The following is a 15258-nucleotide window of genomic DNA, read 5'->3' as shown; positions in this document are numbered from 1 at the left end:
CATTCACGTTAGCGGAGGGCTAAACCAGAAGTTAGCCTGCTCGGCCGGCTAAGTCAACACAGTGGACACTGTAGCGCTACTGCCGACTAGTGTTTGGGGGGGTAATTGCAGATTGACGGACGCACAAGTATAAATGCCTACGGCGTAGCTACGCACGTAAACCCTAAGCAGGAGTATAAATCAGGCTTAACAGGGGGAAGGCTAACCTGGCTCTGTCCAAAGTTAACGAAACTCACCTCTTTAGCACCTAGCTCACTAATTAACACGTTAAATCTGTGCAAAAGAATTTTAAAACGCAATGCTATAAGAAAGCAGAATCCCTCTTTATGCTAAGCTAAGCTAGCCGCCTGCTGGCTCTCACTTGTGGAGTCTTGATGTTTCTTGCAAATTTCCCAGTTTCTAAATACTAGCCCAGCACCTCCCTCCTTTCTTTGTTTTGGTCAAATTCTCCTCCTCAAACTCTTTTGTGTGGATGGAGATTCCTCACATGAGGAGGTTGTTAAGCTGCTATCAGGGAAAGTTCTGGATGTCTTTTGGAGGAGTAATGGGGAGGGAGGGGCCCTTTTTGGTGGAGGGAAAGTAGGTTCTCTTGTCAAACTTAACTGAAAGGAGCTGTGGCATTTTTTGTGCAAGTATAGGAGAAATTTAAAAGTTTGATCTAAAAAGAAAGGAGTAAGTTTAAGTAAGCTTAAGGAAGCTGAGCCGGAATGGAAGGAGGGAAAGAATTACAGAACAGAGATGGAGGGAATAAATAGTGTTCTTATTCTGAAAACTTTCACTTTTCATTTCCTTGCGTCCTCCCTTTGCCCTCAAGTCTGGGCCAATGAATAAAACATTTTGAAAGAAGGAATGGCAGAAAAAATCTTTGAAGGTCTTTTTCACAAAAGGTCACAGAAGCACCCTGAGGGGAAAAGACCCTGTCATCTAACTCCTGTGTGTGTGTGCATGTGCGTGAATTTAAATCAGCTTTTACCCTCCCCCTTCAACCCTGCAGCACCATCAGCACCCTTTCCCCCTCTCTGCATGCTGGCTAGCCCTCTGCAGCTCATGCAGTGGATAAGTTGTGTTTTCGATCAGTGTTGCCCACTGCACAGAACCAGATACAGCAGACTGGCTCCTGCTTCAGTGGGGAAGGAGGGGGAACAAGGGAGATACTGTAGGAGGAGCATAAAGGAAAAAGGGCAGCCGGCGCAACAGTTTTACACTGCGTTGAGCTACAATGGGAGAGGCGTGTTAGAGAGAGAGCGAGTGAGAGAGAGAGGGAGAGAGCGAGCAGGACAAGCAGAGGACTCGCTGCAGTGCAGGTGGATCCCAACTGTCTGGTGAATAGGAAGCTTCGGAGGCAGCAGTTCTCTCTAATAGGCTATCCAGCAGGTTTGTAGAGCAGTTTCTTTACAATGCTACTTGATTGGTACGGGGTGTGTGTGTGTGTGCGCGTGTGTGTTCTATGACTGATATAATGGATGCTGTGTTCTCCACCATCAGGGCTGCTATCTGACTGCTGTCTACCCTTGTTGCCTCTGTGCAGTTCAGCTGACAGTACAGAGGAAAAGAATATTAATCTGTGAAACCCATGCATGTTTTCAAGCCTGAGGCATGGATTTTTTTTTTGTTGGAGTCTCGTGCACACAAGTTCAGGGTACATGAGAAACTTCTAAGCTGGGAAGAGAATAGGAGACTTTCCGCTTTAGTTGCTTCATGCTAAATGAAACAGCAGAGGCCCCGTTCTCTCCTTTCAGATTGCGGTCTTTACTTGGTCTTTTACTATGGAGAAGAATAGAGCCGGGAGCTGTGAATGGGCCTGAGATGGCTTTCTGTGTGCAGAACAGAGGTGCCGCCCTCTCAAGTGTCAGCATGCTTAGTAGGTTGTTTGCGGGGGGAATGTTCATATGTGGGGCTGGGTTTTATGCATTGAGAAGAGATGGGCTATTACCTGTATTTAGTCCTCCATTTGTTATTTAAGAGTCTTAAATGTTTGTTGATGTTTCTTCCCGTCTTGTGGCGCCTATCCTGTATTTTACGCCTAAGGGAAAGGAGGAGTGATTCGGTGCTTTAGTCGATCTTTTCATAGGTGTCTGTTTACCATTGACTGTGCAGTGATAAGGAGCTGTTAGGAGCTGCTCATTTCTATTTCTGCCTGTTGTTTTCTCAGTGTTCCCATGAAAGACCCCCTTTCATGGTTGGATAACTGACTGACTGATGGGGAAAGTTTGTGGTTTAGTTCCTCCTTGCTCATGTTATTTATTTGCCAGCGCTGAATTTGCTGCTTTCACTCGCTTCACTTTATCCAGTTTTATATCCCTTGAGGTGTTTTGCGTGATCAATGATTTGCATTCCAGGCCTCGGGGTTATGGACCATTTTGTACTTTTTTTATATTTATTTTTATCTGCAGATAAACTATCACAGAAATTTTGTCTGGCAGCGAAATGTAATCATGCTTCAGATTAGAGTGCAGAATGAATCTTGTTTTTGCTGCAATTGGTTTTGGATTGGGGTAAAACGTAAACCTACACCAAATCTTTCTGCTATAAGACCATGGCAGTGTCATGCCCATAGAGAATGAACACATTTACGTTTACAGTTCATAGCCAAAGTGTGTATTTGTTGAGAAACCGCACTTTTTGGGGTTTTCTCACTCCTTGTCATCTAATTGTTCCTCCTGATAAACACCAAATATATTTTCGAAGCCATTGGCAAATAAAGTCTGACTTGCTGTCAAGTTAATCTTCTCAGTGCTGAATTAATGAAGTCTGATGGCTTCACATAAGTTACACCTACGTCCATGGGGCTGCCTCCCGAAGGCAGTGACTTCCTTACACGTTATGCAAACACTGTCCTCCTCTGTTGTTTCATCCCTTTTCCTTTTGTCTTCACCAAGGTACATATTACTTTAAACTAGAGGTCCTCTGAGAACTTTGATTTTAGCAGTCTAATATAGGATTGTATAATGGTAAATCTGAAAAGGAGATTTCAGTCACATTATAGATTGCAGGTGAATTGTGAACTGATTTTCTAGATGTTGTGCTCAAAATGCCTCAAATAGTAATTTCATGTGCAATTTTAGTTGCTAAAAGTCTTGCTTTGCCAATGTTTCACCAAAGTTTAGGATATCCTACCTTGAGATTCAGCTCTGTTGGGGAGACGTATACTCTTCGTGCACATCCTGTCTCCATGGCACTCGATGCCATGGTGATGTCCTCGGCCCTCTAATGAATCCTGAAATCCCTAATCAAATATTTGTCCAGGGTTCTTTTGCAGAGAAGTAATAACAGGGCCCTTGCAACAAGCTTTGTTTGGTCTTCATCTTTTGGCCATTTGCTGAGGTTTTCTCATTGTTTCAGGAATGACTTTGTGTGCCGGGGCCCTTGAAGAAAATATTGCTGCTTCAGGCCGAATGATTTGCACACATGCTGGCCTTGATTTCCTCTCCCGAGGCATTTGTGTATCCATCTGAATTCAACACCACATGCCTGCTCTCGGGTCAAGGTTTTAAAATATATCTTTGTGGTAAATTAAGACAGATTTCTCACTGTTACATGTGACTTATTGCACTTCAACCTTGGACATGTACTTCAATAACATTGTAAAAGTAGCCAAAAGAAGTTACTTCTCCCCCACGCTGAGGCTGAGGAGATGAACACTGAGTGCTGCGATGGTGAAGTATTGTCCCTGCGTCTCAATCAACCTCAGTGACCCCAGCACCTCTCCAGTTCCTCTCCTTATGTTTCCACTTTAGGAGGGATGATAGACCGTGTGTGTGTGTGTGTGTGCGCGCGCATGTGCTTGAATTAGTGTGTGTTTTAGAAAGAGACAGGAAGGGGTTGTATTATCGTCCAAGAAATGGGTGTTACTCTTCTTTCTAACTTGTATTGTAAATCACTGGGGGGGGGGTAAATAGCTTGGCGAGCCCGCCTGTGATTATGTCATACAGCATGGTTTCCAGCTGTCCGAGTCTGCTGCATTTAATTTTGTTTTCAAGAAAGTCATCCCCAAGCAAACTGTGTGTGTGTTGTTCATGTGTCTAAGTTTGTATAAACTGTATATATACGGTATGTATATTTACTAATTTGTGATTAATTATTAACATGAAAGTGCACTCTCGATAAACTCTGTGGAGCGTCACCTGTTGGCCCACCAAGCAAAGAAATCCTTGCTGTTAGTTTTTGGCTGATGAAAGCTCTGAGCTTTTTTTTGTTTCTTTTTGATGATTGTGATTTGGGTCTGATTGAACATTGCCGTCCAGCTCTAAGTTAAACCAAATGTATTTGGGCTGGGTCTGTTTAAGGGGCTTAGATGTGAGCTTTGACAAAGGACTGCACACATTTCAGCGTTAATGCAGGTGCACACGCAGTGGCCCAGACTCATTGTGATCAGGTTTCTTTGCAGAAAGCAAAGCAAGAGCATGTCATCTTTGAACCAGTATTGTCAAAATGGAGGACATTTTTTACAGTCAGGGTAATTTTATTTTGTAAACACTGAAGTCTTCAAAAGTTTGATTTTTCCATGGATATGGCTAACTGATCCTCAATTTCCTACAGACAAATTCATATCTTGTGTTTTGTTGACATAGCCTGAGTGACTCATTGTTCTCTCCCACAGATGGTTTAACTATGTTACTTAATCTGATTCTTGGAAATGCCAAAAGAGAAACAAAACTGTGGTTGTTGTTTGGTCACTGAGTCAAATCAAATCAGGTTTATTGTCACATACATAGTACAGTGCCTAGAATAATTTATTCACATTTAACCCATCCAAAGTACTAGGAGCAGAGGTCAGCCAATGTACTGCGCACAGGGACCAACTCCAATTCTTGACAGGATTTAACCTAACATGTTTTTGATGGTGGGGTAAACTGGAGCACTTGGACAGAGGTTCGAACCCAGAACCACTCTTGCTGTGAGTCCACAGTGCTCTCCACTGGACCACCGTGCTGAGTATCTGTCCTCTTGCTACAGTTAATGTTGGATTTATGTCTGAGAGGGAAATGAGGGACAGAAAGTGATCTCACTATATATATTGAATGTTCTTCTGAATATTAATATCAGCTAAATGTCTGGCACTGTCTTGCTCTACTGCTTGCTAAGCAGTGGTTAGATGGGTCTAACACCAGTCCCAGTTGAAGCTTGTAGGGTGTTGAACTTCTCCCAGCACTTTTTGTAGACTCATCTGGTCAGGTTAGAGTTCATAGGAAAGCTTTGCAGAACCTGTCTTCACCAAGTGGCAGGACCTGCTGACATGTTTCTCTCATGACTTGTCACTAATATTGGATGTCACATTTATTTGTACAAGAAGAAGAAGAGAGAATCTATATTCACCTGTTTCTGTAGAGGTGGCATTAGCTCAGTCTGATAGGACTTGGCTTGGAAACCAGTGGGTTGCCGGATTGAGTCCAGCACGACCCATGCGATGGGTCCCAGGCGATTGATAAAGTTATATCTTATCTTATCTGTAGGTGATCAATAAAGAGTTAATGTAGTTTAGTAGACCTGGTAAATATTACTCTTACAGTCTGGGTCCGATACTGAATATTGCAATACACTATGAGTAAAGGTTTCCACCAAATTAAATATTGGGCATTAATCACCAAAACCACCAGATGACTCAGGCCTTGGGGACACGGTGCAATAGGACATTTATCCCCCGCACTAATGACCAACCTTTAGTTGCTTAAGTTCCTTTTGGGCTCATGTCATTTACTTTCACTGTTTTATCCCCATATATAAAAATCACTCCTTCACTCATTTACTGCACTCGATTGTTAGACCTTAAGTTGTTGTTCAGCGTTGTACCTGTGATATATTTTTTTTTATCTGCAGATGTAGTGTGTTTTTTGCATCTCAAAAGCAGCGTTTCTAGGACAGCTTCCCTCCCTGTCTTGGCAGTGGTAATAGCAGACTAGTGCTGAGTCACAGGGACTATCATGTGTCTTGCACTAATTCAGCTGTTTGAAGGGGGGATTTCAGGGTTTTTGTTTGTATAAAACTGGCATCAGCCTTCATTAGTTAGGAATGCTGATGCAAGCTAGTTGAGTAAGAAACCACAACTCAGCATCAAACTGAAGCCATTCTTGGTTTTTCGGTATTGGTGGTAAGTGGGGGGGAAAGGTAACAAACCATTTGAAAGGTGTTTTATGAGTTTTTTTTATTGTAATGTTTAAGGGCCCATTAACTTTCACTATAATGGCTAATAAATGCAAGGTAATAAGTGCTAATTTATCTATTCCCTGGGATAAAGTCTTCAATAGCAGATCCTTTTGAAATCCTGCTTTCTGCTTTGTAAGGTAAGAAAGAAAGAAAAGCAGCATCCTGACCTGTACTTTGAGCTCTGAGAGGAACGTGAGTATCACAAAGAAAAGGGAGAACTTTTTTGACAAATTGTCAGTTTGTTCCAGATGTGGCATTAGTCTGCAGGGATTTACAGCTGTGTGTATTGTGATGTCTGGCAGGTTGAGGGATTGTAAAAGGAATACTTGAGCACACAGGAAGGAGGATATTGCTTTACTCGTCCTCGCCTTGTCACTTTGGAAATAACTAAGAATCATACCAACCGACCAGCACAAACACATATAAACAATTGCAGTAGACCCCTGGGATACAATGCAAAACAATGACTTCATCATTCAGTGGGAAGTGTTTCTGTCCTGGCAAATATTGACTGTGGTGGTGAGGAGGCTGAGCACACAGCCTCCCAATTTCCCCTTAAATCTCTTTCTCTTCCTTCTTTTTTTCTTACTATCATGTCTTTTGTCCTTCCCTCCCTCCTTCTTAACCAAAACCTGGAAGTAATTTATGAAGTCACGATGGGGTTTCTCCTATCCAGACGTGGACATTTGAGTAGAGCTCAGTGAGGAGGGACTCCAATTTGACGTCCCACACCTCCCATCAAGGGAATTGCATCACAGTAAAGCTGAAGATCTCATTGCTGGAACAAGCTGTGGTTTGATGTTTGCCTATAACCAAACCTAGTTACTAAAGCAGATTGTCTTTTACAACAGCCGTGGCCTTTTTACCAGTCATTCTCCCCCAAATGACCAGGGGCAAACAGGTGCTGGAATGTGTGTCATTGGCATAGAGACATCATGCAAGATAGGCATGTGAGGTGTTATTGGGAAAATACTGGCAGTTTACCACTGCGTTTTACTCTCAGCAGGCTGTATTGCATTGAATTTTCGGTTTCAGTAAAGAAAGTCATCTGAATATAGAAGGTGAAGGTTTAAGCTCTGGATGCCTAGTCGTAGTAAGAAGAAGAATAGGTTTATGACCTTTTTGAAGTTTTCATTTAATGAGTTTATGCAATTAATTTTGCTATGTGTAGGCATGATAGGTCAATGGGCAGCCCTTATTGTCCGTGTTTCATTTCCAACATTTATTTTCTTTCTTTATCTGTGAATGCTGTTAATCTTGAATACATACCTCAGCTGTAAGAAGAAGCTTCCTTTCCTCCTACATTTGTCACACAAACTGGATTACAGCTAGGTGAAGACTAGTTTGTGTTGTCATGATAATTCTATACTCTTTGTGGTTTGTACCTTTTTTGTGCTTCAAAAAAGGGAATGTAAATGGATAAAATGAGAGAAATAGAAGAAATACATCAACTGTCAGTTGATTTATAAAAGAGCTACGAAAGAAGAACTGACGCATCTCTTGATTGTGTTCAGCCATAAACCTCTAACATTACAAGTTTGGGGGAGTTCTGTGGGTCCATTCCCCAAGGCCTGCTAATCACTGTGGGCTTGAAGTTGCAGAACACAGCCCAGATTCCTTGCGCATGAGAGAGGACGGGTCCTAAGAGGGAAAGGAGGGGAGAAACTTAATCTGCAAGTGTGTGAGCTTCCTGGGTTTGTGCAAGATTAAGGGGTGACTTCACAAAACGATTGCGTGGCTTTTGCGGACGCTGAACCTGCACAAATTAGACAACCCTCCAGCGTCTTCGGAGGGTTGGTGCCAACTGAAGCGCATTTATAAGGGTTGTCACACCCAGACTTTACAGTGATCGTGGCAGCAGTGATCGTAGCCAGACCAAGCAATAGTGCATCAAGTGTTGCTTCATTATGTTGTGTGATATGCTACACTTTAAGAACAAATATTACTAGGGCCACTACAGACAACTGCAAATGAACATTTAACAGATACAAAACAAGGCCAATGTGCACTCCACAACGTCTTTTGTGAATCGGAGCTTGAGACAGGGCAGACAGTTGCAAGTGATGCACAATTCATGGGGCTATCAGCTGCCTCAATCCATTCTTTGTAAATTCATCCAGTGACGTGTCAATTTCACGGGTCAAGGGTTGAAACCCTGCAGATTGAGAAGTGGGGTGCGAGGTCAAACATGCCACATGTACAGAAAAAGATCAGTTTGGGATACATGAAGGGAGAAATTAGTGAGCAAGATGGGAGTGTGAGTAGGTGGGCAGAGATGTTATTAATCACTATTGTTTTCCCGTCATATTGTCATTTCCTCCGCAGCTGGTCCCGTGTTGACAGGGAAAGAAAAACACAACTGAGGAGGTCAGAAATCTAAACCATGGTTCTGCCAGTGGGCTGGGTGTTCCCCACCGCTGACACATCTGCAATAAAACACATTGTCTGATTTCGTAATGGCCTGATAATGAAGGTGAAGAGGAGGCCAGGCAGGACAAAACTGCAGAGATGTAATGTAGCCCTTATGTTTGATTTGATCAATGTAGTGAACCAAGGATTCATAAAATTAAAAACTGATATTAATGAACAAAATGGACAATCAATCTACAAATTCATTACAAATCATATTAAAAGTTGGTGAGTAAGGAATTAGATCACCATAGTCTACAATGGACTGCTTACTTCTGAACCTGGTGCTGTATTTCTTAAATTATTTACTGTGAAAAGAGTAATTCTACAGATTTATGGCTCTGCTTTGACCTTCGCCAGAGATCTTCACCAGCTATTTTACTCTCATGTCAGGTCAGTAGAGTTTGACCTGGGTCATTGCCTCATAAAAATACACTCCCAACAAGAGTTTTCCCACCTGAGAGTGAGCCTCTATGGGACCTCTGTCACTGCAGATTTATGAACAATTGTGTGCTCACACTTAGGCTGAATTTTCATATGGTTGGAATATCTGCAACTCAACTGTACTGAGAGCTCCTGTTGCTTTACAATTAAAGCCTTCTACTGATATGCCAGTGGAAACCTTTTAATGAAGATCACAGAGAAGTACTTCTGAAACGTCCCACAATCTGAAAAGCAGACAAACAGAATTCTTGAAGAGAGGTTGGTGAGGCAGCGGGTGCAACCAGTGGAGGATATGCTGGCAGACCTTTTGCCGCCTCAGTCGAGTGTGGCTGTTCTGATCAGATAGAAACGCTTTTACCTTAAGATAAGGTCAGACAACATGTCACACAGATCTGCTTGTTTCAAGCTAACTGAACCCTTTATCAATATATTTACAGCAATTAAGGGTCTGATAGTAGCCTTGGTAAAGAAGTGTGGAACAGAAAGAAGTTTCATGGGAGTGAGGCAAGACTCCAAACCACAGAGGCTATCTTATACAGGACCTACAGAATTACTAAAAGTAGAGCATAGGGAGACTTTTATAAATGTTGCTTTCTCTGCAGTTTCCGCCTGACCACAAATGTTAAGCCAATTACTTTTAGTGCAGTGACACAGCTCAGCTGAGGACAGAGACGGTCATGGTGTGGCTCTGCTTTCAAGTAGGTCCACATTATCATGATTCAGTTCAGTTGTTCCCTGCCGTGAGGCTGCACTGATCACTGCTTGACATTCCACTATGCATGTAATGCGTGCTATATCCAGCCAACACAATGGGGCATTTGAGGTCCCACTCTCCTTGGTGATCTTTGATGTAAATGTATTGTGTGTGTGACAGAAAGAAAGGAAATCTGCACGTTCCAGTTGATTTTGCATAGCGCTACCCACTTTTAAAGCTACTCAGCTTTTCAAAGAAAAGTACTTGGCTCAGGCTCACAAAGCTCGTCATCAGTGCCGCTAAACTGGCTCGTCCAGAGTCCAGTGTTTCTCTCATGCTGCCTGGAGTTTGGCAGGTAAAGAAGCCAGAGTTATGGAAGTCATTAAAATTCCTTGGGAACATGTGGACGGTTGTTTATTTTTCCGCACAGGCAGGGAGAGTGGAGAGCTGCCAGGACGCTGCACTGTCCTTCTCTCAGCAAGGAGGAGAGTGGACGGAGTGTGAGAGAGAAGGAGGGCCTGGTGGAGGACGAAGGAGATGAAAGACATATGTAGGGAGAGGGGAGGAACAAGTGAAGCAGAGGACAGACCGTTGAAGGAACCGAGGCATGGAGGGAGAGCGGAAGTGATTGAAAGAGGGAGAAGGTAGACACCCTCTACTGGATGCCAAACAAAGAGTCGGACAAATGAATGTTGAGGCTTCAATGGGCCGCACAGGAAGAAGATTATAGACGGATGGATTCACACACTGGCTGGAGGAGAGAGGAGTGAGGGAAGAACACAGAGATATAATAGCTACATTTTGTCCAACTGTCAAGTCAAGTTTAGACACTTTTAAAATGTCACAAAAAAAATTAAAGATTGCCATTTGGTATTGGTTGGGTTAAAGCAAATTGTATCCTTTAAAAATGAATTGAGTGGTAAAGGGAGAGAAACATGAGGCAAATTGTTAAAATAATGAAATGTCACATCCCATTTCAAAGATTTTTACTGGACCAATATCAGGGAGAGTTAGTGCGATGTAACAGATGTCTTCACTTTTCTTAGATAGTTTCGGGGGGAGGGAAATAACACCTTAAGAGGATAATGGGGGATCATGTTGTGCCTTCTACTACGGAGATATGGCATGAAAAAACACATAAGGTACATGAGCCCAACTAGCTACTTGATTGATTCCGCTGCTAGCAATCAGTGATGCGCTGAATAATCTAAAAAGCTCAGAGGCTTATTAGTACTTCAACAGTAATAAGGTCAAGAGCCTTTAATTTGAATAGAGGAATCCAAACCTCATCTATCTCAAAGCAGGCAAAGAGCCTCATAGTCCTGCATCACCTCATCACTTGGCTAATGCTGATTAACAACATTTCAGTGTTAAACTCTAAATAAATGGTAAAGAATATTTTCTTTTCTGAATCTTAACTTTAGTTGTTGCATATGCAGTCATGAACACTTAATGTTGTGGAGGAATACTTTGAAATCAAGTTTTGAGGGGCTGTATTAATGACAGAAGCAGCTAATCAGACCATCAGATCATTTCTACTTGCACATCTCGGGCTGGTCATTCTACACCATGGACCTCTGTTAAATCCATCCAGCATTGCCGGCTGTTAATAAGAGACCTCAGATGGCGTCTCATTTTCTGTATGTGTTCTTCCGTATGCAATACAAGGTCATGCTTTACATTTCCCACCAGCTAGCCATAAATCTTCCTTGCCTTCATTTTAAATGTGGAAAGATCCTTTCATGCTCGTCTTTAAACACCAGATCCAAATACGGCCTGCTGCGATGGTGGGCGTTTTTTCCGATTGGTTAAACAGAGGGGCAGGACTTGAAAGGGATATTGGTGCAGAGTGTGACCGTGGGGGATCAGGTACTATAATATACTACTGTGTATGTGTGAGTGTGTGTGGGAGACAAAAAATGAAATGACCAGTCTGTCTGTTCCATCAGACACATTGAAAACTGAGTCAAGTCACTGCCTCAACCTTTAAAGAACTTCATAACTCTCCTTTTTCTTGTCCACCAATGATATTCACTTTACCATCTGATATGACAGTAGCTTGATTGTAGGGAAAACCTCCAGTGAGGCCAACTGATGTGTTGTGCCTCCCATCCATTCATCTTTCCGTCATTTTTAATCTAATAACCAATAATAATGGATGAGGAGATTTTAAGGACACCACAGGGGGAGGGAATGATGGATAAGGATGGTGCTGTCAGAGAAGAAGAGGAAGCGGGAGAGAGAATGAAGGGAGTTGTGGAATTTCTCTGTGCATAGCTGCGGTATCGCCTTGCACAGCTGAAAAATGTATCAAAGCGATCTTTCTTGCTGCTGATACTTCCCTCATCGTGGGCCAGGAGCAGAGAGTTTAGCAACAGACCTTCAGTGAGGTCACTCTCCATCTCTCTTTTTTCCTCTTTTTCTTTATCTCCCTGTATTTCAGATCATGCAAATTGAATCTGACACTGCAATGTGGACCCCTGGGGTGATGCAAGCATTGACCTGCCTCGCCAACAAATTGGTGGCTAATTTGAGACGTAACATGAGAACCTGCATCTCTCTCCCGCCTAAATGTTCCCTTCCAAAAGGCTGTGGCCTTTGACCTAGATCCAAGTGTCAGATTACATGTTTGTGATGCCATTTTAAATCATTACGTGGTATGTCCACAAAGCTGACATGACATCATTACCTTGGGTTATAACAAAGACTTTGAGTACATACAGCGGGATATTTTAAATAAAAGCTATTACTAGAAGACAAATGTCAAGGGTTTGCTGAAGTTGCCCTCGGGTTTCATAAGCATCTTTGACAAAATATGAACCCATTTCCACGCCAAAGGTCTTCTTGGGTTTGTATGCCAAAGATCAGCTTAATCCAAACAGTTCACACTCAGAAATAGAAGTCCTGGTGTGTACCTAAAAGGGTACAAATGCTTGTTGCTGCAGATGTACCCTTTTGAGAGACAATTGTGTAGCCTTTAGTGACAGTACACTCTTGTTTTAGACCACATTGTACCCATTCTGTAAATCAAAAAGTGCACTTCTGGCCAGATCAGCATTGTATCTTTTGTGGGAACATTCTTCAAAAGTGTACCTGTTAGTACAGAACTGTTCTTGTCTTGTACCTACCTTTTGAGTGTATTTGCAACAACATCCCCACATGCTAAAGTTGCTAAATAAATTTTACTTATCACTCAAACAGAATATCAATCAGTCTTGTAAAATCTTATCCAAGAGAAGGGTTTTCACTTGATTTCCAATGATTAATGACTTAAAGCTGATGAAGTCGAAGAAGAAGGTGCCCAGTTTAAATCTATAAAACCCCAGCATGGTTCACTTGTCATTTAACAGCGCAACAATTTTACGGATACTTTGGTCACTGTTTGAATTAAACCCACAAGTTTTGCTTCCTTATCCCCATTTGATTTATCATGTCAAGACTCGAAAGACCTGCCAAACACACCTAATTCTTGGTGATTGATAGGAGAGGTAGAGGGATCCAGCCAGGGCGAAGCTATGAGTTTTTGAAGGCTCAAAGGAATCATTTCTGTTGTCTGTGCATTTTCATACTTGCAACAAGTTAATTGTAATATGTAACCAGAATCACTTTGAATGGCCAGGTATGTGTACAGATGTGAGGAATTTGACTCCGTTCTTACATTGCTCACAATATGAACAGCTACTCAAGCTGTCATTAAGCTTGTCATTGTAATCCACTAGGGATTAGAGTGTGATTTTAACAGGCGTTTATTGTTAAAACTGAAGTTTTGCCCTAAAAATAACCTTTGTTTAAATAAAATGCTTTTGTCACACAAAATGACCCCTGACGTTTCTGAAAATTCTTAGACAAGTAAGCTGAGCCAATTGAAGTTGAAGCTGATGCACAGAGACATGCAGTAGTAACCATTAGACTGCAGGAGGTTTTCTTGAATTAACGTCTGAGTGATCTTTATCCTGGCGGGAAAATGATCAGACATCTAAGCTTGAAGGTTGAAAAAATAATCCCTTGTGCTTTGTGGTCTGCCATCGGTTGTGTAATCCTTCCTTTGCCTGCTTTGCTCTTGTTCTGCCTTTTTAAAGGTCTCACTGTCAACTGCAGCTCAATGTGCTCTACAAAAAAGCCTCAAGGACTGTTAAGGTCCGCCTATAAAATTTTTCCGCCATTTTGAATTTTTTGAAAATCACATTTGACATCTCCTCCTAGACCGTAGCTCCGCAGCATGTCGATATCTCAATTACTTTTCAAGATATGGACCAATGAACTTTGTAAGGGCCGTGGCTCTGGACATAAATGACCACAAATCAGCAACCGTAGGGCCGATCATCACAAAACTCACAGGATATGTTCAGATAGGTGCCCCGGATATAACTGGACAGTTTGATGTACATACGTCCCTAGGGGGGCGCTACAAGCGCAAGAAAGGTGCTTAGCATTACACAAATTACACTATAAATCCCATATTCATTCTCCAATCATCACAAATCTCTCAGGATGTGTCCTCATAAGTAAATGAAACATGCCCTGAAAGTTTCATTCAAATCCTCCTGCCTGAAAATCTGTGCAGACCAGCTGGCCCCCATTTTCACACAGATCTTTGAACAGTTCGCTGGAGCTGTGTGAAGTTCCCTCCTGCTTCAAACGCTCCACAATCATTCCGGTCCCCAAAAACCCTCCATCTCTGGATAAAATGACTACAGGCCTGTCGATCTGTAGTCATGAAGTCCTTTGAAAGACTGGTGTTGGCCCACCTGAAGGACATTACAGGCCCCTTGCTGGACCCCCTGCAGTTTGCCTACAGGGCTAACAGGTCAGTGGATGATGCTGTCAACTTGGGACTGCATTACATCCTGCAACACCTCGACTCTCCAGGGACACATGCAGGGATTCTGTTCGTGGACTTGAGCTCGCCGTTTAACACCATTTATCTCAGAAATCCTCAGCACCAAACTCACCCAGCTCACTGTGCCAGCCTCCACCTGTCAGTGGATCACAAACTTCCTGACTGACAGGAGTCAGCAGATGAGGCTGGAGAACATCACATCCAGCAGCCGGACTATTAGCACTGGTGCTCCCCAGGGGTGTGTGCTCTCCCCACTGCTCTTCTCCCTCTACACCAACGACTGCACCTCAGGAGACCCATCTGTCAAACTCCTGAAGTTCGCTGACGACACAACGATCATTGGCCTCATCCGGGAGGGTGATGAGTCGGCCTACAGACGGGAGGTTGATCAGCTGGCTCTCTGGTGCGGTCAGAACAACCTGGAGCTTAACACGCTCAAAACTGTGGAGATGATTGAGGCCTTCAGGAGGAGCTGTTTCTGATGAGCCACCTGTTTACTGGTTAACAATTATTATTTATTCATCATTCTCTATCTCAGTGCTGGTCACACTGTTCATACTGCTATATTGTCATATTGTATATACTGTTTACCAAACCCACCTACCTCAAGTACATAACACCTGCACATAATACTTATTCATTCCAGCATCCTTTGCACTATGCTCCATCGCACTGTGTACATGTATTCATGTATGTGTACCTGTATATCACATCCACCTCCAACATG

At 42.7% G+C, this 15258-nt stretch overlaps 1 long non-coding RNA gene across 2 annotated transcripts in view; it reads left to right on the top strand.

Moving 5' to 3' along the window:
- The window catches only part of LOC123969249, a 38988-nt gene extending 30331 nt beyond the window's left edge, over nt 1-8657 (top strand). For both annotated transcript variants that reach the window (XR_006824697.1, XR_006824696.1), the window contains one exon: nt 8470-8657. This is a non-coding gene — a long non-coding RNA (uncharacterized LOC123969249). The remainder of the gene's footprint in view (nt 1-8469) is intronic.
- Nucleotides 8658-15258: the final 6601 nt, after the last annotated feature.

Source organism: Micropterus dolomieu, linkage group LG04 (genome assembly GCF_021292245.1).
Source record: "Micropterus dolomieu isolate WLL.071019.BEF.003 ecotype Adirondacks linkage group LG04, ASM2129224v1, whole genome shotgun sequence".
Taxonomy (NCBI): domain Eukaryota; kingdom Metazoa; phylum Chordata; class Actinopteri; order Centrarchiformes; family Centrarchidae; genus Micropterus; species Micropterus dolomieu.
Note: the sequence above shows the minus strand (reverse complement) of the source record. Positions and strands in the feature narration are given on the sequence as shown.